The 27610-nt window shown below is 50.0% G+C and overlaps 1 pseudogene; it reads right to left on the minus strand.

The window, feature by feature from the left end:
- Positions 1-6001: 6001 nt before the first annotated feature.
- On the minus strand, positions 6002-25823 carry LOC144125988 (uncharacterized; annotated as a pseudogene).
- Between the last annotated feature and the right edge of the window lie 1787 nt (positions 25824-27610).

Consider the following 27610-nt stretch of genomic DNA (forward strand, 5'->3'; position numbering starts at 1 on the left):
GTGAGCGCTTGCCCCAGAAGCGGCGGCAGTTGCATCGCAGAATTGATAAGGAATTAGGTGGTCGCCCCGCCATACTGTAGCTTGGGGAGGCTAGAGGCCCGCATGAACGCTTAACTGGCCGAAATAGACGCGCGTGTAGAGGAAAAATACAATCACCTCATCGACCACCTGTCCCAACGCTTCGAGCAACAATTTGAAGCGGCATTTCTGCGCATGGTGCACACCCTTGAGACGAGCCTTGCACGGTACGATACCCACCTCCAAACACTAGAGCAGGCCCTTCCTTCGCTCCACCTACCTAATCCCCCATCAATCCCGCCCACCCACCCCAAAGAACGCCCTACCCAACTCACCTACCCTCACCCCACCCAAGCACCGAGGATCGTTCGCAGCGTTCATTTCGCGCGCGTGACAAGCAGCCGCTGGCGACTGCAACGCCAAATGGCCCAATGAAGTGCTAAATTATAAACTTGGAAATAAACAAAGCAACATATAAAAACAATAAACAAACTTCATCTGGTATTTTCATGTCAAAATAAGCCCTTAAAACTTGCATAAAGTTCATTTTTGCTTGATATGGTTAAAATTGTTGACATATACAGTAGACTCTATCGCCACCGTGCGCAGCGAAATTGGAAAAGAAAATTGGTTGTTGGGGAAAGGAAACGGCGTAGTATCTGTCTCTCATCTCGGCAGACACCTGAACCGCTTCGTAAAGGAAGGGATAAAGGAGGGACTTTGCGAAGAAAGGAAGGAAGAAGTGCCGTAGTGGAGGGCTCCGGAATAATTCCGACCACCTGGGGATCTTTAACGTGCAGTGAAATCGCACAGCACACGGGCGCCTGAGCGTTTCGCCTCCATCGAAACGCAGCCGCCGCAGTCGGGTTCCAACCCGGGTACTCCGGATCCGTAGCCGAGTGCTCTAACCACTGAGCCACCGCGGCGGGTGCGCAGCGACAGCAAGCAGCAAGCTGCGGAGTGCAGGACAGGAGGAAGATTGCGTGCGAGCGGGCTGGGCATGGGCTAGGCCCCTCCATGACACTCACAGAGACGCGCTATGGAGGGGCTTTTGGTGCAGGCGGCAATGACAGCATACGCTGTTCCGGTCCAACCGGGCGCTGCCGCCGGCAAGCTGAGTCGGAACGAAGAGGCGTTTGCAATATGAAGCAATTTTTATCGCTCGCACAACTATAGCGTCGATTTCAGGGCTAGTATGTATTTCCTGAATGCAGCCTTAAGAGTGGTGGGTCGCCCGCACTCGATTTGCAGCTTGATAATAGCGTGATTTCGGGATCATTAGAAGGAAACGGGCTTTCAGAGTTTTAGTACAAAGTAAAACGAGTGGATTTTCGAGTGTCAGGATTTCCGCGCCATCTTTCGCCTTTTCTCTGCTACACGAAAATTCAGTTTTAAGATCACCTAGGCTCATCGTCATTCCACCGCTTCTCCTAATTGCGCTCGGAAGACAAGAACCAGATAAGAACAGGGTGTTTTATGCACGAACTCCTTTGCCGCGGCAGGGTGAGACCTGCATGCCTGTTTTCATCAGTTCCTCTGAAGTCACAGGGTTCCCCAAACAATGCTCACATTCCTCGCGTTCAGCTGGCTTATCCCTCAGATATTGCAGTAAATTAGACGAAAAAAACGCGAATAACAGAGGACGGAAGGGAGAAAGATGCGACATTTTGCACTGAAATACACAGTGGAGATCAGTGGGTCAAACTTGCAGCACCGCTGACGGCTCGAAAAGCTGGCGTAGTCAAGCTTTTCGCTTCAAAACTAGTTTTCATTTCATATTTTAACTACAACTAACTCAGCGTCCACAAAACTTGATGTTAGTGGTTATTGATTAATAAAATAACAATGAAAGAAAAATATGTTGCTAGTCGCAGCATCGGCCATCGAAACCTGAGCTTCGACTAGCGAGAATAAAAGGACAGGGAGAGGACAGGGAGAGAGAAAGAGAGGGGGCGCGATAGTAAGAAAACTTAGGGGTAGGAAATAATATACAATCTGTGCAAATACAGAATATGGAAATAAATGAGGAATGCTGCGCACAACAAAGGCGGGACAAAGGCAAGACAAGCGCTGACTAGCAACTAAGTTTATTTAAGAACGAGAAATGTTAATATATAGTGAACGCAAACAATAAAATATAAAAACAGAAAACAACTGCAAAAGGGTAAACAACCTATGACACGTGCAAGTCAAGATATTGAATTTCGTTGGCACTTAAAGTGAGAGAAGGATTGCTGATGCAGTTTTCTCCAAGATTATGGATGTGATATGATTCCACAATTTCGCGCGTCACCTTGTTCTTATGATAGAACAGCACTGCTGTATTCTTGCACAGCGGTTCGCATTTGCATTTTTTGCACTGAAGAATAAGGAGGATAAACTTTATTGCCGTCGACCAAGGTAGCAGTTGGGGTGGGGTTATAGCGCCATCAGGTGGCCATGAGACCGTGGCGTTCGGCGACTTCCAGAGCTCTTGTCCCAACCCGGACCTGTGTGTCCGAGTCGGAACTTAGCATTGCGGCCTCCCACTGGTCTGTATTCGAGAGCTGCAAACCTCGCAGAGGCGAGAAACTTTGTCCCAGGAGCCGGGTCATCTTTTTCTGGTTTTATTTCATGTTCTTTTTCTTGTTTGCACTTGCACCTAGTGCAATGAGCGGCAACATGGCAGAGAGGGTCATTTTTTCTTGCGCATTAAGGCTCCATTAACCTCTTATTCAGGCATCTACCTGTTTTCTCAACATTGGCAGCACCGCACTTGAAGGGTATCTGGTTTACATTTTCTTTGCAGTCAACGGAGGGCGACACATGTCGTACCTGCAATCGACCTTCTTTGTTGGTTGTGCCTGTGAAACTTGTCCGCATAAAGCTCTCAATTGCTAGTCAGCGCTTGTCTTGACTTTGTCCCGCCTTTGTCGCGCTGTTCACCCACCATGAATGCTGGCCAACTCGCCCAAATCTCAGCTTTACTCAGTGGGATGATGCGCCGCGCATGATAGGAGTACGTGACAGGAGCCGGTGCACTTCCGCAAAACGCATTTGAAAAATTTCTCCTGGAGGATATTTGTGAAGCGGCGTCCTTTATCGACTCAGACATACCGCAACTTTATTGAGAGCGCCTTTCAGAGCTCTTTAAGTGAATGACTGGTCGCTCGGGAAGAGCAACCGGGGCCGCTCAAGGCCCACCGCTGAGAGCACCTACGAATGCCGGGCAGTAACGCATCACTCAGGACTGGTATGAGGACTCCCAGGTATCTGTGAATGTTAAGTAGGGAATGACCTTCTGCGTGTATTGAAGCTAACCCGTTACGCTATCGCCTCATACCCTCGAGGCGGTGTTTGTGTCGCCTCCAATTTTTTTTCCACTCCATCCTCCATCCTTGTGCCAGCCGTTCAGATTGAGACTGTCGCGGCGCCATTCCTCCCCTCTTTATGTTTTGAACGACCCTGGCGATGGCGCGACGTTGGCACACTTGATAACGGAGTTCGACAGCCACCTTTTCGCCTAACCGGCTACCACACCAACCAAACCTCCCCTAACGCCTTCCATTACTTCGTTCATCAATAAATTTTTTACTTACCTACCTCTACGCAGCAGAAAGGTGACCAATCTACAAAGGTATATCGGTTCTGGGGCACGCCCGCCAAACCGCTGACAACACTGACGCTGTCTTCAGTGGAGAGCTGTTATGTCGGTCGCAGGTCTCCACTATTACTTCTATTATTAAAGGTTGTAGTAATACAGATGTATGAAAAAGGTATCAGATTGGCGCTCTGTATTTTAGGACTGCAGTGCAGTATCCCTCAAGTGTAATGCATGTAACAGGCATACTCTGGCTCCTGTAGCACTCCCATATATATGTGGCAGAAACGTGGAAGTTATCGGAAAGGTTTGAAATAAAATCCAGGGCAGTGCAGCGAGCTATGCAAAGGAAGGTGACAGAGGTAACGTTAAGAAAAAGGAAGACAGTAGAGGACGTCAGAGAACGTAGACGAGGTAGCGACATCCTACAAAAAATCAAGAATAAATTGTCGTGGGCATATAACAACACAGTGGGGAGATAACTGATGGTCGCATTCCAGTGTAAGACAAACGTGCAGACGGAGGTGGAGGGGCGGATATTATTAAGTTTGACGGGCACGGTAGCCGCCGCTGGCTCAGGATAGTCGGCATCAGTCGGAGAGTCATTTGTTCTGCAGTGGACACATTTGGGGTGGTGAGGAAGACAGCGATGATTTAGATCATTGCACTTGGTCTCAACCTTAGGTCTAGGTCTCGTACATGAAGAGTACGATATCAATAAGCAGTTCTTACCGGTTAGCTGTTCATTTGATCCTTTCTATTGATTAGATCATACCAATGGCCTTTGTTGCACCGATTTGCGCGCTTCAACTTGATAGCGTCAGCTGAAAAGAGTGCCGGTTGTCAAGAGGAGAGCGTAATTGGGGTTCTCGCCTGTAAGAAGGACAGAGACTGGAAGGAGTTCAGCAGTCGTTTCTTCAGGGGGCCCGTCTCACACTTTAAGCAGACACACGCTTGGCGACGCAGGTAACGAGGTGTCGGATCCTAACCACTCCTTCTATAGTCAGAATCACTGCGTGAATTCTTCGACGATTTCTCTTTGCGTAGCAGCGACGGCGATTTCATTTTTTTGCCCAAGGGCAACTAAGGCCAAACAGCTGGCGGAGCCACGGGGTTAAAAAGGCCTACTCTATCAAGCGGCATCCGATATCGGGTATGAGGTATGTCACAGCGAGAATGTACAGGGACCTCTTAAGTAAAGTACAAAGGTTTCGGTTAACTCAACACTTGCTGAAAGCGGTAGGAGTTGTTTTAACAGCTGCGCAATCGTTACGGGGAACCAAGATGCCACGCTGTACATAGTTCATAGTGCAGCAAAGAACTGTGACGCTCCGGATGGAGAGGATAAGACCCAGTTTTCTCCTCTAGACTTGAAAGAGGCTGCGTCACGGACGGGAAATTACCCCTTGTGAAAATGTATAGAACCCGTCAACACGTGCGAAGCTGGGTTGGTTCATGATTCGAGAACGTCATGAAAATGCAGCTCGTAAAGAAACAAGTGACCGCCCGGGGTGACGAGAGGTGTCGCCACTTGTGTCCCGTTTCTACACAGTGTTTTACAACGCAGGCTGTAATAGCGTTGTACAAGCCATTTAGGGGAATCAATTTAGGGCGTACACACAACAGCAGCCGGGTAATGGGTTACGCGTAACACGTTAGTTGAACACTATACGCCATCTTCCTCAAAGTGATACCGATATGTTCTCCGACCCAGGGAGCCAGTTTTGAGCCTTTCCATTCCTGCAAAACAACGGTGTAAATCCTTCGTCGGTTCTGAGAGTAGGAAAGGCACATAACTGGCGGACACCACCGCCACGTCACATCGCGATTGAGGCGTCTTTCCACTGAGCCAGTGATGCGCATTTCCCCACTTCCAACGAAAGGCCTAAATTGCAAATAAGACAACACTGGGAACTCGACTGTTTGCTTCGTGCAAGCGGGCCCTGGCGCCTGTGCAGTGCGCCGGGAACGCGTTAGACGCGAGGAACGCGAGGGCCGCGAGTGGAAGAAGGCCAGGTATGCACGTGAGCGTATAGACGTCCAACTAGGCATTCGACTGTGAAGCGTGAAAACGGGCCTTCCAATCCATACCTCTCAATCGCTAAATCCAATCAGCTTTCGGTGATTAATACGTCAAGCCTTTAAGCTTAAAGTTACAGTTAAATTTGAAATTGGTTTTTTGAGGAAAAGAAATAGCGCAGTATCTGTTTCACATCTCGGTGGACACCTGAACCACGCCGTGAGGGACGGAATAGAGGAGGAAGTGCGAGAAGAAAGCAAGAGGTGCCGTAGTAGGGGCTACCACCACGGGCTGCGGCACCTGCATATGGCAATATGTTCTGCCCTTCCTTCATGGACACACTGCCGAACTCCTCCTTGGGGATAGAGAGAGAAAGAAACACTTCATTGTAGATGAGGAATTTGGGGCACACCCTTGAGTTCCCGCACGCCCCACTTCACTGAAGTGTTTATCTCCCTAAGGTTGACAACACTGGCAGCCCGGCCAGTGGCGATGGTCTGCACAGCCAGGTACTCCGAGCGCAGCAGGGTCTCCCAGTCCTCCCAGGTCTTGCGGTCATCTAGGCCATGCGGGAGAGGATGCGCCAGGCAGAGTGAGAGTATGTAGCTTAAGAGGTTCCTCAGTTAGGAAGAAGGAAAGGCTGGGAGGCAATATCCCTAAAGTACGCAAAACTACAGAACTTGGTGATATCGCCTTCCAGCCTTTCTCCCTGCCTAAACGGGGAATCCCGCAAGGGGCGGTCCTATCACCTTTACTTTAACATTGCCCTAGCGCCACTGGCCAAAGCCCTTGCTGCTATCCCAGGGCTCCACACAGCCATATACGCAGATGATATAACCCTCTGGACAACGGGAGGATCCCTTGGAACAGCCTAGGGTATCTTGCAATCTGCCATAGACATCACCACCGCCCATTTAGCAAACATAGGCTTCCATCGCTGTCCAACTAAAACGGAACTATTGCAGCTGAAACCCCTCCTCAGTAGCTCCCCTCCCCCCCCTTGAGCTGGACACGTACGGGAATCCAGTGCCCATTGTGTCTCGGGTGATGATTCTCGGCATTCTCATTAACAATACACTCGATGCAACCGTCACCCTTCACATCTTGCAAAGACAGACCAAACAGGTCGCTGCACTAATAAGGCGCGTGGCCGCACGCAATCATTGGTTGTCTGAACGCGAGAGCCCCAATGTGAACAAGGCATTAATATCCGCATTAGACACCACCTCCCACACCACATACTCACTCAGCGCGAAACACATCAGGCAGACATCCTAATACGCACGACTGTCACCTCCACCCTACGTCTTCCACGGACGGTTAGCACGAAACGTCTCCTGGCCACTGGTACCCACAATGCCGTGATCGAATTAGTAGAGGCTCAACGCACCAACCAATTAGACCGCCTGAGTCGCACGGAAACAGGACAACGCCTACTGCGGCAGCTCCGTCTCATTCCAGCCATTCTCATGCCAACGAGCCCTACATATTACATGATTTCTCGGTGCCTGAAACAATGCTCTCGGCTAAGGCGATGCTAGCTGTCCAGAAGAACTTTGTTCCGACCCAGGATAAATCGGAGCAAATAAAAAACTCGGCCCTGCGTTTAATTGAAGAACCGAACCTTGACCGACTCAGAGCAGGAGTGAAAAGAGCGAAAGGCATTTGTTTAAGTCTTTTTCTCAGTCAATACTCATAAGGCTGACTTGTCATCTCGCGCGATTGTGACGGAGAAGGGTACTTGGCAATGTGAAGTCTCCGGATACCTACCGAAGCATTTGGCTTCGCTGGTTATTACTGACACTTTTAGGGCTCACAGCTCTGAGAGCATCGTAAAATTTCTTCAGCATGATAATCCAGGGCCCTGTAATGTATTTAGTGTAGACGTGGATGATTTCTTTTACTCTCTCCCTCGCAATGAAATGATGAGTGCGGTGGAAAGATGCATCACAGCAGACAACGATGAAGAATCTATAAGGGCTTGTGGCATATCAGTAGCTAGCTTCCATGAATTACTATCATTTTATGTAAAGGCTACATTCATTGAATGGGATGGTAAGCTTTTCACGCAAAAAGCGGGTGTTTGCATTGGTTCCAGGGTGGCACCGGTGTTAAGTGACATCTTTTTATCTTTCGTAGATCGGAGTATTCAAGCAAACTTGGCCGGGATGGCGTCGCGGATTTTCCGTTACGTTGACATTTTCTTAATATTTGTTGATAAAACTAATTTCCCTATACAGTTGAGTGATGTTCTGAAAGCGTTTAAAGAAAATGCTCATGGTCTGCAATTCACCACAGAGGTTACGGCCGATAACAAGCTGCAGTTTTTAGATTTGAGCCTGGAAGTTCATACAAAACATATTTGCTGGGAATACTTGCCAAGGGCCGGCAAGCCGTTGTTGAACTACATGTCACATCATTCTAAAATAGTAAAAACAGGAATTGTTGTCTCATCGTTGTTTTCTGCTTTGTCCAAATCTTGTGACCATTTGACTGATCAGAGCTTCAACGAACAGGCTAAAAGATTAAGAGAAGCAGGTTACCCGAATGATGCCATCTTGTTGGGCTGCAGCAAGATAGCCAAAAACTCAAGACCTAAGAAAAAGTGGTGGGTTCGTGTCCGCGAAGGTCGTGGGTTCACGTCCCGTTTTTGAAAAATATTGCGTATACAAATAAAGAAGTTTATCGGCAAGTACAAGATTATAAGCCCTATTCTGCAAGGGTTTACACAGAATGGATGAACAGGATTCGCCGCTCTTGTGCTAATCCGAACTATAAACAGAACCTTCCACGACAACAAGATTGCTATAGTTGTGTACTTAGACGTAAAAACGCCATTTGATACAGTTAATCATACAATTCTTGTAGGTGAACGCTTTAAGTATGAATTTAGAGGGAAAATATCAAAATTTTTCAATAGTTACCTTTCAAACCACATTCAACATGTGGTGATGAATGACGTGATCTCTGAGGCACAGGTCGTGTTAACTGGGGGCCCGCAGGGATCAGTTCAAGGATCAATTTTGTTTTTGTTATCCGTGAATGATTTTCCAACCTTATTAAAGTATTGACACAGGTGATAGAAGAGGAGGACGAAGGGAACTCAGGCGATAGAAGCAGAGGACGAAGAAAATCTTCCTGCTCGTGCTCGCTCTACTGGCTGTGTAGCTCCTTGGTCCCCGAGTGTTTTTGGTGTACTATTCGTTACAAATCTGGTGGAGGCAGTGCTGGGTACACTTACAGACCCGCGCAGCCCACCTGTGATCACGGATCTCACCCCGGTCCACCAGCGCCGCGGCCGCCGCCTGCGAGGAGAGTCTCCAGAGTTCGGACCCCTTCCGGCAGCCACCAGGACGACACAGCCTCGGACGTCGGAGGAGCCAGCTGCCATGTCAACTGAGAGTAGGCTCCCAGCTCACATCCTGTGCCAGCAGCCACGAACACCCCCGTCTTTTCATGGCGACGTGTTCGGGGACGCCGAGGACTGGCTCGAGACATTCGAGCGTGTCGCCCGTTACAACGGGTGGAGCGATGTGCGGAAGCTCCACAACGTGTATTTCGCTCTCGAAGAGTCGGCGCGGACATGGTTCGAAAACCATTAGGGTTCGTTTCCATCCTGGGAGGCCTTCTGCCGCCACCTGCTCGCCACTTTTACAAACGCCGACCGTCGGGAGCAAGCTGAAGCTGCGCTACACTCGCGCAACCAGCGCCAGAACGAGAGTGTCCGCATGTTCTTTGAGGACATGACCCGCCTTTTCAAGCGCGCAGACCCCTCTATGTCGGAAGACAAGAAGCTTCGCCATTTAATGCGTGGTGTCAAGCAGGAGCTATTCGCGGGACTCGTGCGCAGCCCACCGCGCACTGTGGCCGAGATTCTCAGCGAGGCGGCCACCATGGAGAAGACTCTACAGCAACGAGCCTGCCAATACAATCGTGACGTCAACGCCTTCGGGCCAGACACCTGTTCTATGCATCTCGGAAGCGCCCCGGACGACTTACGCGAACTCATCCGTTCCGTCCTCCGGGAGGAACTCCAAGCCCTTCGGACGCCTTCTAACATGCCATCCTTCGCGTCACTGACTGACGTCGTCCGCGACGAGGTGCGCCTCGCAGCCCAACAACAAGCATCTGAGGTACCCCTCCACCTTGACGCAAGACCCACGTACGCGTCTGTACTCCGTCAAGCTCCGACGTCGGGCTACACCATCAATGCCGCGGCTCCATCAGTGCGGCCACCGGGTCCCCCTCGTGACCCCGCTCTGCCAGCTTACGAGCGGACGCGTAAGAGTCAAGTGTGGCGGGCCCCAGACTGTCGGCCCCTCTGTTATCATTGTGGCGAGGCGGGTCACCTTTATAGGGCGTGCCCGTACCGCCGCGTGGGCCTGCGGGGTTTCGCCCCGGACGACCCCTGCCCTCGCAATGGCGAAAGGCCACTTGAGATAGCCTCTCACCTATTGGAGCGGCAGAATCTCGTCACATCCAGTCGCCGCGGGTCTCGATCACCGTCCCCAATGCGCTACCGTTCTCAAAGTCCCCGCGGAGCGCAAAGCTATTCCGGACGCCGTTCGCCCAGCCCAAGCCGGGAAAACTAATGCCGGCGGCCTCCGGAGGCAAGGCCGCTGCTGTAGGGAAATGTGATGATCCTCCGCCACCATCACGCCGATACGCCATTTCACCGGGGGCAGGTAGCGATAGCATCCGACACGCTACCTCCGATTTGTACGTAACAGTTGATGGAGTCGACGTCTCCGCCTTACTCGACACCGGTGCCGATTACTCCGTAATGAGCCGTGCCCTCGCCCAAGAATTAAAGAAAGTTTTGACGCGATGGTCTGGGCCGAGCATTCGTACTGCTGGGAGTCAACTGATTAACCCTGCGGGCAAGTGTACTGCAAGGGTCGGCATCCGTGGTTTTCTGTACGTCTGTGAATTCGTGGTACTGCCCGAGTGTTCGAGGGACTTGATCCTGGGCCTCGACTTTCTGCAGACGAACGGCGCTGTCATTGATCTGAACGAAGCCCGGATCACGTTCTCGACGAAACAGGCCGTGGCGCATACCGACAGAGATCCGGGAATCAACGCTCTGCGTATAGTCGACGATGACGTGATTGTGCCACCACGGTCTAGCGTCCTGGTTCTCGTGAGACATGACTTGTTCCACGATTACGAGGGTATCGCGGATAGCCACTTCCCGCTGTTGCTCGCGAAGGGAATAGCCGTCGCTCGAGGCCTCGTCCAGTTGCATAACGGTTGTACTAGTGTCCTACTCACGAACTTCGCCAACGAGGTTCAGCACCTCGCCAGGGACACGGCTGTTGCCTTACTTCACGAAGTTACTGTGTTGCCTGATTTATGCGCCGTCGGTGCCAGCCCTCAAGACGAGGCCGCACCATGCCACGCCCTGCAGACCGTGAAAATCAACCCGGACTTGGCACCTGAGCAGAAGAATCTTCTGTCTGCTCTTCATGCAGATTTTGCAGATTGCTTCGCCACCAGCTCCAGGGTCGGTCGTACACCTGTCGCCAAGCATCGCATCATCACAGACGAGGCCACGCCGCCTGTATGCCAGCGCCCATACCGTGTTTCTCCTAAGGAACGCGAAGCCATTAAAACGCAAGTCGATGAAATGCTTGCAGACGATGTTATTCAGCCGTCAACAAGTCCATGGGCGTCGCCCGTGGTCCTCGTCAAAAATAAAGACGGCACCTTGAGATTCTGTGTTGATTACCGGAAACTAAACAACGTGAATAAAAAGGACGTTTATCCGCTTCCCAGGATAGACGATGCCCTCGACCGATTACGTGACGCCAGGTTCTTCTCCTCATTAGATCTCAAAAGCGGATACTGGCAGATAGAGGTGGACCAGAGAGACCGAGAGAAGACGGCTTTCGTGACTCCAGACGGTTTATACGAGTTCAAGGTGCTCCCGTTTGGTCTTTGCTCAGCGCCGGCCACGCTCCAGCGTATGATGGACACCGTTTTATCCGGTCTGAAGTGGCAGTCTTGCTTGGTGTACTTGGACGACGTCGTCATTTTCTCGCCTACCTTCGATCAACACTTGGACCGGCTGCGCATCGTGCTTCGAGCCCTGAAATGCGCGCAACTAACGATCAAGCCCGAGAAATGTCATTTTGGTTTCACGGAACTTCGCTTCCTTGGCCATGTTGTCAGCGCACAAGGCGTTCTCCCGGACCCCGACAAGACTGCTGCCGTCTCCAGTTTTCCGCGCCCAACCGACAAGAAGGCACTTCGACGTTTTCTGGGCCTCTGTTCTTACTACCGACGCTTTGTGCCCGATTTCTCCAGAATAGCTGACCCGTTGACAGCACTGACTAGAGACGAAATACCCTTTCTGTGGGGAAGCGACCAAGAAGAAGCTTTTCAGGAGCTCCGCAGCCGCCTACACAGCCCCCCGATACTCGACCATTTCGATGAAGACGCCGCCACCGACATACACACCGATGCCAGTAATGTTGGCCTTGGGGCGGTACTTATCCAGTGGCAGGACGGCGTGGAACGCGTTATCGCTTACGCGAGCCGAACACTTTCGCGATCGGAGGCGAACTATTTGACGACAGAGAAAGAATGCATTGCGGTGATCTGGGCCATCAGCAAGTTTCGTCCATACCTGTACGGACGACCCTTCCGTGTTGTCAGCGACCATCACTCGTTATGCTGGCTGGCAAACCTTAAAGATCCGTCCGGCCGGTTGGCTAGGTAGAGCCTCCGTTTGCAAGAGTACGACGTGACTGTCGTTTACAAGTCGGGCCGGCAGCACCAAGATGCGGATTGCTTATCACGTGCGCCCGTGCACCACGCTCCGCAAGAAATCACCGAAGATCTTCCTCTCATTTGTGCCCTTAGCCCATCCCATGTGGCTCAGCTTCAACGAACGGACCCGGAGCTAGCGCCGCTCATCGAGCACCTGGAAGGTCACAGTGGTCGGGTTCTGTGTGCTTTTCGTCGTGGCCTGCAATCCTTCACCATGCGAAATGGCGTTCTCTACAAGCGCAACTTTGGAAAGTCCACCGAAACATTTTTACTCGTGGTGCCCACCCGGTTACGACCTGACATCTTGAGCGCTGGTCACGACGAGCCGTCCGCCGGCCACTTGGGAGTCAGTCGCACGCTGTCAAGGATTCGGGAGAAGTACTATTGGCCCAAATTACTTCCATCAGTGCAGACCTACGTGCGAACCTGCCGCGACTGCCAACGCCGGAAGTCTCCACCCATGAAACCAGCCGGATTCCTTCAGCCAATAGCGCCACCGAAGATCCCTTTTCAACAAGTTGGAATGGATCTCCTTGGCCCCTTCCCGAAGTCATCCACTGGAAAACGGTGGATCGCTATTGCGACGGACGACTTGACACGTTATGCTGAGACCACGTCGCTTGCGAGCGGAACTGCTGCCGAAGTAGCCGAGTTTTTTGTCCACAGCATCGTCCTGCGTCATGGCGCCCCTGCGGTCATTATTTCTGACCGTGGGGCAGCTTTCACAGCCCGCCTAACCCAGGCTGTGCTGAAACTGACGCATACCAGCCATAGACGTGCGACGGCGTACCACCCGCAGACCAATGGCTTGGTGGAACGGCTCAACAGAACTCCGGCCGACATGCTTTCCATGTACGTGGATATAGAGCATAAAACCTAGGACCAAATTCTGCCATACGCTACATTCGCTTACAATACGGCACTGCAGGAGACAACGTGGCTCACTCCCTTCCAGCTTGTCTTCGGCCGTCGAGTTCCTACTACGCTGGATGCTATGCTGCCTGTTGACCCCCACTGCGAGAGTGACCCTGACCTCGACATCGCCACTTTTGTGCAGCGTGCGGAAGAAGCGCGGCTACTGGCAAGGCAGCGCATACACCGTCAACAGCAACTAGACGCTGGCCGCTGCAACCAGGGACGGCGCTTCGTTGCCTACGAGCCAGGCGACTATGTGTGGATTTGGACGCCCGTTCGTCACCGCGGGCTGTCTGAAAAATTACTCCGTCGATACTTCGGCCCATACCGTGTCCTCCGCCGCATTAGCGACGTCACCTACGAAGTTCAACCCGCCACCCAAGCCAGCTCATCCCACAGACGCAAGCTTACCGACGTTGTGCACGTCGTTCGTATGAAGCCGTACCACGACCGACCACCCGATTGAACTTGAGGCTGACCGCTGTGCCCTGTTCTATGTTGTGATCCTCGTGCCTCACCCTAGCACGCTCGCTTTCTGCTCGTCACTCTAGCGCACGATGGCCGCATCAGGCCGATGCTGCAGGGGAGGGAGCAATGACACAGGTGATAGAAGAGGAGGACGAAGGGAACTCAGGCGATAGAAGCAGAGGACGACGAAAATCTTCTTCCTGCTCGTGCTCGCTCTACCGGTTGTGTAGCTCCTTGGTCCCCGAGTGTTTTTGGTGTACTATTCGTTACAGTATTCCCAACCAATAATGCACGCCAATGACACTGCTTAGTTTTTATAGAGGACACAATAAACTAGCTTAACAATAAAATAAACGAAGAATTAGAAATTATTCCTAATTAGTCCAGTAACAATGATATCTCCGTCAGCATTCAGAAAACTAAATACGCTGTATGTAGTTCAAGGGAAAAAAAGTTAAACTACAAGGATGTTGCATTGTATTTAAATAGCGTGCCACTACAAGAAGCAAATAACTCCAAATATCCTTGTATACATTTTGATTATGACTGGAAAAATCAAGTAAACAGGTTTGCACAAAGACAGCTTATGGATGCCATATTTGATGCAAGCACGAGAATGTTTCAATTTTTGCAATGCTTCGCATACAGTACACTGCTTTTATGCAGAGCCAACTAATCTATTGCATAGAGTCATTGGGTAACACGTATCCAATATATGCCGAACCTGTGATCCGGTTGACGAAGAGAGCGGTAAAAATTATTACTTATTCAAAATTATCTGAGTCTAGAAAAGCACTCTTTAAATCAACCCGTATTCCGCATTTTCACTCAATATACACTTTAAAGGTAGCGCAGACAATTCACCAAATCTTACAAATCAACGACGACCCACTTGCCCATAGCATATTTATATGGCATAAAAGGGAAACGAGAGCGGCTAGTGCCAAACATTTCAACTTACGAGTGTGTCGCAATAGTTACTGGCAAAGATTAATTGAGTTTATTGGATTTTTGGTTTAGAATAGTTTACCTGATGATATTAGAGTGAAAAAAAAACGTGCAATCTATCAAAATGTTCCTGATGAATATGTGAAATTACGGTGTGTTATTTTTTGAGTGTGTGCGTGTGTGAGGATGTGTGTATTCTGTACGCTTATTTTGTTTATCCCTAAACTCTTGAGAATCTTACTTTTTTTTATGAACGCAATGTGTCGTCTTCGCATGTCGCATTTATAATGTACAGTAGTGTGATGGAACCGTAACTAGCCTTTGGCTACGGGTCCAATATCATTGTGCGTATAGTATCCTTGTACATTCATTTTTTAAGGAAAAAATAAAAGGCCGGGCGCTGGAGCTTTGTGAAGGCCTTCAGTTCGAGTCCCGCGAATGTCATTCCCACGTCATGATAGTCAAGGACGTCGGCATAGTTTGCCAGTCCCGGAAACTGATGTCACAGTAGCCATGGACCTCGACATAGTTAAGCCTACTCCCCATAACACAAAAATAAAAAAGGAACCGAGCTAGATTGGAAACGAAAAGGATTTCGCATTTCCGCTCTTAAGCAGATTTCAATGCAATCCTGTAATTTTTTTCCTTGTGAGTTCCGCGATTGTTGTCCAAGAGCCATTCACGATCAAGATTAGCAGCAGCAGCAGGACAAATGCCTCTCGCATGCATATTCAATTCACGCTGTGCTTTGCCAGCTGCGACAATCTTATCATTGCAAACTTCTTTAACTCATCCACCCACCTAACTTTCTGCCGGCCCCAGCTACACTTGCCTTCTCTTCGTATCAGTCCGTTACCCTTAACGCTTACGCTTAGCGTTACGCTTAGCTTTCTTTCGCATTACACGCCCAGCCAAAACCCATTCCTTCTCACTCCGCCCGCAAGTGGCGCTAGGCCAGTTCCGGCAGCCGCGTTTTATAGCAGAAAGTGATGAAACTGACCTCCTCAAGTTCGTGTTCCCGGCCATGCTTTCGCAGTACGTTAACCTTACTGTTATGACTTGGCCTGCAAGAGACCATGAGACGCCATTCACCGGCGGAGCCACTGGCTACATAAGGAACGGAAGTAATCTGGCGTCGCAATGTAGGACGCCCAAAGGTCTCACATGGTACACGCTTCAGTTGGAACCTGCCGGCGATGCGGGGCGCGTGCCGGGCATTGCTGAACGCTCGCCACGGAGAGGGCACCTTCGTCATCCTCAAGGTGGCTACCTCGCAACCATGTGGCCACCAATGAGCACAAGAGCGTGACCGTGTATGTGATGGAATTCATTCCTACACGCCTATTGGCCACGTGCCCTGCTGCAGCCTAGGGACACTGGGGAGCCTTACTGGTTCAAAAGGCCTGCACCAGAGGCAGTGTGTGTGGACTCGTGGTGTATAATCCCTTTGAAGACGCATCTCTGAGCTCTCTTTGATCCTCTTGTAAATAAAGAATATAACCGTCTCATTTTTTGCGTCATTCATAGAAGACCTCGGAGTATGTGTTCTTTCCAGGCAGAGGCCGGGTGTTGGCTTCGACGATCACTGAGACCCACATCAGTACATTCACCTTCGCGTCTTTTGTAGCGGGAGCTGCACTAGGCTACCAGTCGAGCATTTCACGGTACAGGCGAGACGCCAGTTGTGCGCATGCGCTACCGTGGTACATGCGGGAGGGCAGTTGTGCGCATGCGCCGTTACCATGGCAACCGACGAGGAGGAGGGGGTGCGCCGCGCGATTTGTCGTTTCCCTCCCTCCTTTATCCTTTCCTTTATGGCACGGTTCGGGTGTCCACTGAGATATGCGAGGTTACCGTGCTTTGCGCGCTCGCGGTGCTATCTGGCATGACGTCACACCGCGCGGCTCGCCGCCGTTTGGTATGAAGTCACACCGTTTTCATCACCCTAACCACGCGTCGTCGCATGCGCAGCAGTGCGTATAAAAAGCGGAGATGTAATCGGCGGCTGTATCGCAACGCTTCATATGGATGCACAAAAGGAGAGTCCAGCCGCTGCTAAACGGCGGTATAAACAAGAGAAAATTAACTCTTCCGATCCCGAGGTTGTTGCCTGGCAGTTGGCTACTTATCAAAAAGAGAATGAGCGTCAGAAGGCAAAGAGAGCAGCGGAGACGCCCGTACAGGCAGAGGAACGCCTTGCAAAGCGGAGACGCCCGACTGCCGAGCGTAATAGACACTGCATAGCCGCTGAGATGGAGCCTGTATGGAAGGCGTCAGTCAACGGCAACCAACCGAAGAGGATGTGAAGGCCCGTCGTGTGACTGATCACGCTATTCGAGTTTCCGAAGGTTCATCTTCGACCTGGACATTTCAAGCGGACATGTATGTGATTGCTAAACATACAGTGCCAACAACAAGCTCAGCAAGGGAAACGTGCCTTCCGCTACGTATATCCTTGCATAGCGGAGCTAAGCCACTGCCAATTTTTTTTTTAAAGCGAAAGTTTTACTGGTCGCGAACTTGCAATTTCGCCTTGGCGGAGCTTCGAGGAGGCGCATGACGTCACAACGCGTACCTCGCCGGGGAGCCGAACCGGTCTTGCCGGGCCGGTGGCGGCTGGCGCACTCGGCGCGAAATAGAGACAAGCTCCAAGTCACCGCCAGTGCGGTCAGAGTGCGCCAATGCCGCCGAACGCGTCGGCGGTCAAGCGCAATGTCTCGCTTTGCCGACTTTAGGTCGCCATGCAGCACCCGCGCGCGCCTTACGCCGGAGTATAAACGCGCCTTAGCAGAGCCTGCGCTTAACCGCTAACCATCGTATTAGGTGGCGGCATCTATGGGAGCCACTGAAACCCCCCGCACACTCACTGAATAAAAAAGAACCTGTCCGTGGCTGGGAATCGAATATAGGGCCTATGGCGTTTGAGGCGAAGACGCTGCCACTCCGCCACGGCAGCTCAAGTTTATCTGTGAATAAAGGCGCATCTAGTGAATGCACTCTTTCGATGCAGATCTCGCCGCGCTTTCGCTACATATATCCTGGCCTAACAGTGCTAGGCCATAATAATAATAATTAGTAATTGTTTTTTTTTGGGAAAGGAAATGGCGCAGTATCTGTCTCATATATCGTTGGACACCTGAACCGCGCCTTAAGGGAAGGGACAAGGGAGGGAGTGAAAGAAGAAGGGAAGGAGGTGCCGTAGTGGAGGGCTTCGGAATAATTTCGACCACCTGGGGATCTTTAACCTGCACTGACATCGCACAGCACACGGGCGCCTTAGCGTTTTTCCTCCATAAAAGCGCAGCCGCCGCGGTCGGGTTCGAACCCGGGAAGCTAGGCCATAAGCAATTTCCATAAGCATAAGCATGGAAGCTCCAGGGCGCTTTTCCCGCGTCCTGAAATGCACTGGTCGATGCCCTCTTTCTCAGTCTGATAGCCTTCATCTTCGTCTCCACCGACGCTCTCGGCTCGCTGAGGTGAGCGCTCTCAGACGCCTTTGCGCCCTGCCGTGTACGTCGATGAGGCGCGCCGAGGGTACAACCTGAATCACTGCTCCAACATATTGCCTCCTTACAGCCCTCCTTACCCACAATATTGTGCGCAGCCGCCGCTGTGGCTGACTGGTTATGGCACTCGGCTGCTGGCCCGAAAGATGCGGGCTCGATCTAGGCCGCGGCGGTCGAATTTCGATAGAGGCGAAATTCTAGAGGCCCTTGTACTGTACGATGTCAGTGCACGTTAAAGAACCCCAGGTGGTCGAAATTCCCCGAGCCTTTCACTACGGCGTCTCTCATAGCCTGACTCGCTTTAGGACGTTAAACCCCCATAAACCATAAACAATATTGTGCGTCGTTTGGATCGCCTGCATTGCTGCCATTCCGATGGGTTCCCTGACACTCCACACCTTCTGTAGCACTCTCCGAGCTATGCATACCTGCGGAGCTTTATGTTATACCACACCTCTGCATTCTATTTTTCCTTAAGGGTGTGGCTGACGGGCACGTCAGCTCCGGCGCCCAACATGCGCCCCCGTCTTTAGATCTAGTTAGGCACCTCGGGTGGGAACTTCCACTATCTATTTCTTCAACTGTGGCTCGGTTTGGGGGCATCAATTCAATTCTTTTGCCCTTAATCTTAATAAGACAACTATAGTGGGACGGTTGACTTATGGAATCACGGAACCATCTAGTGGACATTTAATTACCGCATGTTTTCTTATCCAGCGCGGTAAGATACAGCGGCTTATTTAGCACACCTTACAATATTATTCACAGCATCCAATCAGAATTTTTTTTTATTTCTTTATTTAAGCTCTTCCAAAGCGTTCCACGAAACTGTTAATTAAAATGAACTTTTTAGCAGCTCAAACCGTTAAACTATGGAGATACCTATGCAGTTATGACGTCTAAATGCGAGAGCAAGTATAACTTGGTCACGGTGTCAGTGGACACCTGAATCGCGCTATAAGTATGCAGTGGCGTTCGCCTATAGAACTAGAGACAGTCATGCGCCTTTCCTATTCTGACAACCAGCGGAAGGTTAATACTCCGCACATTTTGATCATTTTGATTTTGATCAGATCAACATGCCCATGCACATGAGATCACACATCACGACTTACCCAGTATCAAAGCGCATGGATGAGGAATACAATAGAGTACGCAGACTAGCCAGAGCTAGACCCCTCTCTAAGCGTTGGGATAGAAGCAAGGACACGACCTACGTCCATGAGGCTGGACCCGTTATCGGGGTCGCTATAATTGCGGGAGTTTCACCCCGAGGGGATATAATTGCAAGCAGCCTTATCCAAGCGGGGGATACCACATAATCTGAAGAAGCAGCTATCGCACTAGCGATATCAAAGAACAGCGAGGCAACTGTTATGTCCGACTCACAAGCAGCGGCGCGCAATTACCTCAGAGGTCGCGTTCGCGCTCCGTGTTGGGAAATTTTGGAAATGTCTTATCCTTCCAATCCTTTCGAAGTCCAGATTTTCTGGACGCCAGGGCACCTCTCAACGACGGGCGATGAGGCGGCCAACACAGCTGCTCGAGCTCTACTCCTCCGAGCATCCGGCACGCAGCCTCTCTCTGACACAGTTAACAACCCCTCACCGTTACTAAGCTACGCATAAATTACGGAGTATTATAAGATCATAAGAAGGAAATATCCTCTTCCTCACAAAACTGTTAGCAAACTTAAAGAGCACATAATCAGTCGACTATAAACTAATACTCTGCCCAATCCCTAATTGATGAGTAAATGGTATCCAGATACCTACGATTCGGTGGAGCCCTTCGGTGGAGCAGTTGGCACACTCTTTGACAGAGTTTGGGAATGTCAAGAAAACTCAGTCTTGGACAGCAATCCCGATCCGACATATGAGCGCTGGGAGGCAACCCTTTATAGCCACAGTCCCCTCGACCTGAAATCGCCGGTTGAGAGGAGCCGGATCATGATGGCGACCAATGGGTTCCCCTACTGAACCCACCCAGTATTTATGCTCTCAATAAATGTTTTCCTCCTCCGTCTCGTGAGTTAAGGAAATGCACACACTGTCAGTGGAGTTTTTTTTTAATTGGTTTTGGGGAAAGGAGATAGCGCAGTACCTGTCTCATATATCGTTGGACACCTGAACCGCGCCGTAAGGGAAGGGATAAAGGAGGGAGTGAAAGATGAAAGGAAGAGAGAGGGATCTTTAACGTGCACTGACATCGCACAGCACACGGGCGACTTAGCGTTTTTTTTTCCTTCAGTGGAGTGCTAAATCGCGATTTTGAGGTACGGGGCTTGCCCGCCGCGGTGGCTCATTGGTTAAGGCGCTCGGCTACTGATCCGGAGTGCCCGTGTTCGAACCAGACCGCGGCGGCTACGTCTTTATGGAGGCAAAACTCTAAGGCACCTGTGTGCTATGCGAAGTCAGTGCACGTTAAAGATCCCCAGGTGGTTGAAATTATTCCAGAGCCCCCCACAACGGCACCTCTTTCTTCCTTTCTTCTTTCACTACCTCATTTTTTCCTTCTCTTACGGCGTGTATAAGGTGTCCAACGATATATGAGACAGGTACTGCGCCATTTTTTTCCCCAAAAACCAACCAATTACGTGGCTTAGGGGACGCTGGCGGATATTGCTTCATGATGCCCTCAAATGACCCTCGTCATTTGAGGGCCGCGCTTCGCCCACGGGTGGTCGAATGTGGCTCTCGGGCCACATTATGTTTATCTGCCGACAACTGCAACCACCGACCCAAGGGGCCCTCGCGGACTTGGAGGGGTGGGAGGTCGTGGTCTATAGCTCCGATCCGGCGTTGCTCCAGAGGCTGGTGCAATGGACGGAGAATGTCACCGTCAGGCACGGGCTGAAGGCCACCTCCCACGACCAGGAGCCAGCTCATATCTTAAAGTTTGAACTATAAGGGCTCCGCCAGTAATAATGTTTTCAACATCATCATCACCCTCACCCACGTGTTTCCAGTGTACCTGGCTCGCGGGGTGAGTGAAGGCCTCAATCGCGCTCTATGTAAGCGGTGGCATACACCTACTATGACGCTCTTATGCGCCTTTCCTTTTCTGAAAACGAGCGGAAGGTGTTCTTTTGGCACAAGGGCACCTATGGCCAATGAGCGCCATGGCACAATTAAGGTATTTTCGACTTCTCAAGGTGGAGTCAAAGATCGATTTCCTAATCATTTCACCTTTAATAAGCCGAGCACCAGACCAGGCGAAAGCTTGTACCCATTGCGTCACCGGTGGGTACCCGGCGGCACTGGGATCGAACCCCGCACCTCCCGCATGCGAGGCGGATGTTTTCCATTTGGCCACCGCTGCGCTACGGTGATGATTATAGGGTTATGTATTGATGATGATGAAAGTAATGATGATGATAGCGAGAGAGAAAAAAATGGCACTGCGTTGTTCAGCTAGGCCAGGATATGCGTAGCGAGAGCTATGTTGTGAGAGCGTTGCTGGGGCGAGATGACTGAAGTGAAGGCTTGAGGAGTTTACTGACAGCTTTTATTGCTGTCGACCCATGAAACCACTTGGCTACAGCGCGACAGCATGGCTCGAAAAAGTTTCCACAAGTTCACGGCATGTCGGACAGGCTGACAGCTGCTCCGTCGACCCACTGGCTAAAAGCGGGAACGGAGGGAGCCATGAGGGAGGCGATGCTGGAAAGGTGTCGCCATCTGTCGTGCGGCTGGTGAAATGAAACTGGGCACATCCGGCCCCACTTTTTTGATCAAAGCCCTTTTTGATGAGCGCAAAAGGCACGGAAACTCTAGGCATGGGCAATAGGCAAGGTGGCAAATGGCAATGGCAACTAGCAACAGGCTTGGCAGATTCACAAAAGCACTACATAAATTAAAGGCAAAGACAGACATGAACAACTCTAAACAAAGCGAAAAAGGAACAAACACAGCACTTTCACAGGTCAATTTCCTAGTTCTGGAGATAGGTGGGCCGTGTGCACTGCCTGACGAGACGCTGCAAGTGATTAACCGCTTGCCTGTGGCAATGCTCTTCTGCTGTTCCGTAGCCGAGGTTGCCAACACAGCTTGTCTTGAAGCGGCTTGTCGCTGACCATTGCACTTTGGCAGCGGCAGTGTTCTACGAGGAGTCTTAACGGGAGTCTTTGTATTTGCGGCTGCTTTGGCTGTCGGCGGCTGCAGCTGAGACTTGAGTCGGTGGATCTCTTGGTTCTTCTTTTTCAGCTGAAAGCTCAGGCGGCGATTCTCCTGAAGGAGACGTTCGAGCTGCTTACAACGTTTTGGAAACTACGCACTGGAACCACTGGGCTGACTGCTGGTCAGTCGGGAATTAGAAGGATGAAGCTTTACTGATGTGGCAATATCTGATGGTTGCCTCTGGGCGGCCTTGATTTTCTTAATTTTGTCTTCTTTTTCCTTCAGCTGCATTTCAAGTCTGACACACTTTTGCTTCAAGCCACCCTCTCCTCTCTTACGCTCTTCAACGACTACTGCCTTGTCCTTGGCTGCTTTAGTGAACTTGTCACGCTGTCTTGACTTGCGAGTAGTATTCCTCAAGGTGATTTACCTTTGCCTTGAAACACTGGTTTTCCGCACGGAACTGTACGTTCCACCCTCTTCTGCAGAGGTGTCGCTTCTTGGCAGCGTTTCTCTGTGACCATCCGAGCCGACCGTAGGAAACAAAAAATAAACCATAGCGAAATTTATTAGTCGTATGTAAATTAGTATTGGTGGTATAATTTCTCTGTGGATTGTGACTGCATTTGTACTAGACCAATACAGAAACCGATACACCTTATTGATCAATACATATATGTCTTATAGGATATGGTATTGACTGTATCGGTCTATGATGGGCTGTAACGAAAAGTACTAGACCAATAGAGAATCGAGTACACCTTATCGACTCATACATATTTGCCACATAGACCAACACCCATTTGTCCATGGGACTGACAGACTGATATGCATCATTCAAGGGTCCTACGAGACCAGTCGGTTTGTGGTTCTAGTTGTTTTTCATTGCTTCGTTCTCCAGCTCAGGCTCTGATCTCAAAATCAGCACATGCCGATCCCATGGCGCTCATTAAGCATTGCAGTAACGTAAATTATTTGCCACCTTAAGGATAAGGTACGCTGAGGCAAACAGAAAAAATGCCGCCTCACGTCCCAGAGGATCCGGCGCGCAACGCTTTTGAACAAACTATGTTCTAGTTTCTAGAAAGCCGCGGACAACGCGGTGCCCGCAGCGGAGAGACGGTCGCACGGCGCTCACATCGGGTAAGGTTACGAGAGGAATACATTTTTCCCGTCTCTCCCAAACAAGAAATAAAGCAAACAAGAAAGAAAAATGATCACCTATCGTGGTTTCCCGCATGCCGACACTCCAGTGTAGGACGGTAGGACCGTATGATAACAGTGAGTAAAACTTTTTTTCTATTATGCGTTTTATAGGCAAATATGCAAAAACCCACGCTGAGACCACACTGAGTCTTGTTTTATGTTAATAACAATTTTTTCCAATTATTGGCTGAGTTTTATCCACAGTCTAGCGAAACGGTAGCGAAAACGCAGTCGAAGGAGGGCAACATTGGGTAGCTGTTTTGGTATTTTTTAGTTTTCCTGTGCGCACGTCAGTAGCGTAAGTTTGTCGCGGTGTGCGCTGAATATAATAATAATTGGTTTTTGGGGAAAACAAATGACCCCGCCGCGGTGGCTCAGTGGTTGGGGCGCTCGGCTACCGATCCGGAGTTCCTGTGTTCGAACCCGACCGGGGCGGATGCGTTTTTACGGAGGAAAAACGCTAAGGCGCCCGTGTGCTGTGCGCTATGCGATGTCAGTGCACGTAAAAGATCCCTAGATGGTCAAAATTAATCCGGGGCCCTCCGCTACGGGAACTCTTTCTTTTTTCTTCTTTCACTCCCTCCTTTATCCCTTCCCCTACGGCGCGGTTCAGGTGTCCAATGGTATATGAGACAGATACCGTGCTATTTCCTTTCCCCCAAAACCAATTATTATTATTATTAAAGGTGGATGTGCGTGTGCGTGTGCGTGTGCGTGCGTGCGTGCGTGTGTGTGTGTGTGTGTGTGTGTGTGTGTGTGTGTGTGTGTGTGTGTGTGTGTGTGTGTGTGTGTGTGTGTGTGTGTGTGTGTGTGTGTGTGTGTGCGTGTGTGTGTGCGTGTGCGTGTGCGTGTGTGTGTGTGTGTGTGTGTGTGTCAAGAAGATTTATAAACAATGCAGTATCGTTTAACACGACAATTACAATAAGTGCTAAGCACAAAATAGACAAAGCACAAAGAAATTTTACAGCTCACTGAATTACCACAGCTCGATGACATTTTACAGCACTGGGTATTCTGAATTTGACTGCTTCTAATCTCCCGCCATTCCGCGTGGTTTGCTGAATGCTCGTTTGATGACGCTTCCACGAGCACAGATGAAAGACCACGAAAACCATGCCTTCAAACTACAGCATTAGAGACTGACAGTTTAATACCCCTGTCACACGGGCACCGCAAAGGCCCTTGAGAATCGGGTCCTAATATCCAAAGGCTTAAGGACTGCAGCTAAACGGCACAAATGTTGCGCCTTTGCCGCAAAGGGCCTTGGAGGCGAAGGCTCCCGTCCGAGACCTTTGGAGCCCAAAGGCGCGGCCTTCGAGAACCTGCGACGGCAGTGCCATCCACATCAAAAAGTAAAAGAAACGAAAAAAACATTAGATGAAGCCAAGAATGTTTGAAAACATCTTTTAAAAATACAAAAGGTTGGTCTAGCTTTGCTTTTTGTACGGTGTTTATATTTTATGCCCGGATTTTACCCCACAAACACAAAACCTCCTCAAAATCTCCCACAAATATCCCATCAGGACATTTGGAATGTCTCCAGGAGGTCCTCATTTTTCCCGAAGGCATCCAAAAAACGTCCCCACAAGTAGCCGTGTCCAAAAAGTTGGGCGTCCCAGGGACGGCCCCTAAAGATTAATTCTAGATTTCTCGGCTCTTGCTCAATAAAATTATTTCTTTTTCATGCACACTTCAGGCATCTAAGCGCACATATGTGCCAAATTTCAGGCACATGCTTACGTTACAGGTGGTGTAATACATCAGTCCACTCGCGTGAATGCTTGCTGGCTAGGCCATTCAGACTTACGTGTTTACGTGAAATGAGCTTTAACAAGGTGAAATTCTGGGCTGGCTGGTGCGTGATCTTGTGACGCGGGCAGCGCAGCACGAAACAAAAATGAGAGAGGCGGGACACGACGCTGAATAACAACCGTATTTTTAATGCACGTTCGTCGAATATATACGTCTCGCTCGTATAAGAAGGAAAAGAAAAAGAATGAAAAACGCACAAGATGTACACGTGGTGAAATATTAAGACATCGCACGCAGATAATCAATTTCTCTGTCACGAAGCGCTATTGAAGGTATGCAGACACATACGTCTCTCTTAGTCGGATGTTGAAGGCTTCTTCAATCTCCCTGATTCGTTGATCAAAATATGACGGTGACCATTGTGTTGATAAGCTGCGGAGCGCATTCATGCTCTCTACAATGTTTTGCTAATTCACTGCTGAAGGCGCCCTTTAAGGATCTTTTGTGCTCTCGAAGCCGTTTATTCAAACAGCGCCCTGTTTGACCAATGTAGGTGCGTCCGCATCACAGAGGTATTTCATAAACCCCGCTTTTCACACAATTCGCATGTTTTTTCCGGTGTTTTTTCTTGCATTGATTTTTTCCTTTGCTCGTTGTTGACTTTGGCGCACAGGCTTCTAAACTTGTTGGGTGCTGACATAAGCACTTTTACACCAGCTCATGCTCCTACCCTTTTGAGCCTGTATTAAATGCCATTAATGCAAGGAATGACCGCGTACGGCTTCCTTTATTTTGATGTTGTGGTGACATATTTTCTGCCTCTAAGTGCTTGCAGAATCCCTTCTGCAACACTAGATAGCAGTGTCGTCGGGTAACCTGCTGCTTTAAGCCGATGGTTTTGGGTGTCAAAACTGCCTTGAACTTCATAATGACAGGATCTCGTCAATGCGGCTCTCACTTCTGCTTTTTTCTACCCCCGCTTGATGATCTTGGAGTGCGCAGGTGTGTAGGGGAGCAGTCCCTTCTAGCTTCGTGGTCCGTACCGCCAGCATATGTGAGCGTCTAGAAAGGCTAGCGTCAAGCAAAGAAGTCGCATAACGTTGTTTTCTTGGAGTTCACTTGTTATTTCTAGTCTTAGTTCTTCTAGTTCTTAGCAAAAGTAGCAATGAGAGCCGCATTGACGAGATCCTCTCATCATGAAGTTCAAGGCAGTTTTGACGTCCAGAACAGTCGGTTGAAAGCAGCAGGTTACCCGACGAGACTGCTATCCAGTGTCGCAGAAGGGGTTCTGCAAGCACTTAGAGGCAGAAAATATGTCACAACCACATCAGAAGAAAGGAAGCCGTACGCGGTCATTCGTTACATTAATGACATTTTCCTCAGTCTCAAAAAGGTAGGTGCAAGAGCTGGTGTAAAAGTGCTCATGTCCGCACCCAACCAGTTAAGACATGAGCGCCAAAGTCAACAGCGAGCACTGTTTGAATGAACGGCTTCGAGAGCACACAAGATCCCTAAACGGCGCCACCAGCAGTGAATTAGCAAAACATTGCAGAGAGCGTGAATGTGACCTGCATCTTAGCAACACAATGGCCATCACGCCATATTTTGATAAAGTGACCAGGGAGATTGAAGAAGCCTTCAACAATCGACAAAACATCGACGTATATGCGTCAGCATACTTTCGATAGCGTTTCGTGACAGTGAAATTGATTATCTGCGTGCGTTGTCCTAATCTTTTACCACGTGTACATCTTATGCTTTTGTCATGCTTCTGTTCTTTCCTTATTGCACGAGCATGATGTATATAATCGATCGAACGTGGATCAAAAATCTGGTTGTTAGCGTTGATTCCTGCCTCTCTATTCTTTGTTTCGGGCTGCACTGCTCCCGCCACAAGAACATGAATTGTGCCAAAATTTTTATAACGCAAGCCGTAACCCAGTGGTTGTCATAGTAACCGAGGCGGTTACATAACAGAATAATATAATAACACGCGGCAGCGTGATGCCTGATCACCACAACTCAATAGGGGTGTGCGAATAGTACTTTTTCCAAAGCGCCGCCGCGGTGGCTGAGTGGTTATGGCGCTCGGCTGCTGCCCGAAAGTCGCGGGTTCGATCCCGGCCGCGGCGGTCGAGTTTCGATGGAGGCGAAATTCTACAGGCCCGTGTTATGTGCGATGTCAGTGCACATGAAAGAACCCCAGGTGGTCGAAATTCCCGGAGCCCTTCACTACGGCGTCTCTCGTAGCCTGAGTCGCTTTGGGACTTAGAACCCCCCAAAACCAATTAACCAAGATTTTTCCAAA

Source organism: Amblyomma americanum, chromosome 1 (assembly GCF_052857255.1).
Source record: "Amblyomma americanum isolate KBUSLIRL-KWMA chromosome 1, ASM5285725v1, whole genome shotgun sequence".
NCBI lineage: Eukaryota > Metazoa > Arthropoda > Arachnida > Ixodida > Ixodidae > Amblyomma > Amblyomma americanum.